This window comes from Frankliniella occidentalis, unplaced genomic scaffold, assembly GCF_000697945.3.
Source record: "Frankliniella occidentalis isolate FOCC.00 unplaced genomic scaffold, Focc_3.1 Scaffold125, whole genome shotgun sequence".
Lineage (NCBI taxonomy): Eukaryota > Metazoa > Arthropoda > Insecta > Thysanoptera > Thripidae > Frankliniella > Frankliniella occidentalis.
In genome coordinates this window covers 827,840-829,995 of record NW_026267252.1, presented here as the reverse complement: position 1 = coordinate 829,995, position 2,156 = coordinate 827,840, and positions in this window count along the sequence as shown.

Below are 2,156 nucleotides of genomic sequence, written 5' to 3'. Positions count from 1 at the left end.
GGTTGGGGCCTATAGGTCGGCTGCGGGGGAGGGGGAGGCGGAGGCTGTGGCTTGTACTGAGGCTGCGGCAGCTGGCCGCCGCCCTCTAGGAACGGGACGTTAGGCTTGGGGTACAGGTAGCCATCTTCTTCCGCCCTTGCGAGTGCGAGCGCCAGGAGCCCTGCGCAGACAGAGAGAAATAACAAGCGTTAATAATAGGACCGGTTGATCGGGGCCGACCCGCGTGTCACAATAGCCCACCATAAATGAAACGAGAGCTGTGCTCGCGGCGGGCGCGCACAGGAGGCACAGGAGGCGCCACCACCGTGCCCCGCCCACCGCTGCGCGACCGCTGCCGACGGGAGCCGGGCTGGACCACATCTCACCGAGGGAGGAGAGCGGGCCAGCCAGGGGGCCCATTGCACAACGCCCCGGGTGACTAATTTGTGGCGACGCCGGCAAATAGCGCCATCGTAGCGACTATGATGATTGTGATTGCGAAACATTATTCATACACTCCCACTCCCCCTGTCCATCAAATTAAAGAGCTCAGTCACCGTTGTCACCCGTCGAGGGGGCGCAGCACGAGATCACCTTGCTCGCGGCCACGTCCCGGCACATTCCCGTCGTACGTACGTACTCGACGTCCGGGCCGCCGCCACCGCCGCTCGCGAGCTCCATCCATTGTCGTGCCGTGTGTTTTTACTCGCCTTAAACTGATTATTTGAAGGGGCATTGTGTGCGGCTCGGCGGCGGCGGCGGCGGCGCTCGCTTTGTTCATCCCGACTTTGACGAGGGGCGGCGCGTTTTCAACATAATGTTACGTATCGCGAGGCCCGGGCGGTAATAAGTAAGGGGAATACGACAGGGCGCAGGCGGGCCGGGGAAAAGGTGAGCTGCACACACCTGCAGCCAGCGCTCGAACCGTGTACGGCCCTGCTGCTGCACGCCGGCGGACGTAAAAGATTTTAAAAGAAAATCCGCTGCGATAAAGTTTGTGACATTCCCTCAAGTATCGAGTTGAGTGTGCGCGCGCTCGCTGTTTCGGCGGCGCCTGTGGTCTCGCCTGTGGTGGTAAGTGTCGGCCTGTGCCGAAGTGAGAGTACAAAACGCACGCGAAGGGCGACAAGTAGTGGTAGTAGTTGTGACGGTGGTGGCCGGCCATGTTGGCAAACCTGCTGCTGCTCAGCGCGCGCGCGCGCGCATCCAAATGTCAGTTGGTAACACTACCGATAATGGCCCATACGCGTAGCACCCTTGCAGCGGCAGCGCAAAAGCAACGCTTGCTCGGCACAAAAACGCATAAATGAGCGGTTTTTACTCGCGTCAAGAGATGCGCGCGCGGGTAAAACCTATACACAGAGCGAGTTTGTTGTTGGAACACCCCGGAACACAACTCTCCCCATGTTGTTCAGCTCTCCTGAAGCGGCGGCCTATTTACCCAGTACCCTGGCCAAAGTAAGAGGGATGACCGCATCAGGTAACCGACCTCTCCGCCCCACGCCCCGCCCCGCCCTGCCTAGGCCGTCCCCTAGGGTGATGCCAGACGGTGCGCCGCTGCCTCAGACTTGTTTACAGGATAAGTTATGGCCCATCCCGCCAGTGAGGCGCTGCGAAATAATTGATAATAATATTTCCCGCGCGGCGCCTCGCCACGCCACGGCCGCCCGGCTCCTTACCGGGGGGACGTTAATCAATACCATTTGCGGTTCGCCTCATCCCCGCGACAGACAACCAACTCTTTACTTTGGTTCTTTGCTTCGCGGTGTAGCGGCTCCCGTGCGGCGCGCATCGTGCACCTGCTGCACAGGAGAAGAAGAACGAGTGCAACTCGATCCTGCTCGTCCCACGCGGTTGCTCCTCGTCTGCCTAGGAGGAGGAGGAGAAGCGAGTGGGTCCGCCCGAGGGGGTCCTCCTCCTCACCGCCTCCTCTCCCGGAAACCGAACACCACAAAACCCGTTCCCCGCGGGATGGCCCTGTAATCCATCTTCGAGCTGGCATGCAGGACTCACAGGCGCCCTTGAAGTCGTGGCCTTTGATCTCTTTTGCGCAACGCCGCTCCACGGCCAGTGACCCTTCCCTACGGCCCTATAGGACGGGCGGGGCGGAGCCGGGCGGCGGGGCCGCGCCGAGCGGGGCGCAGGAGGAGCAGCAGGGCAGGCCAGGCCAACCTGTT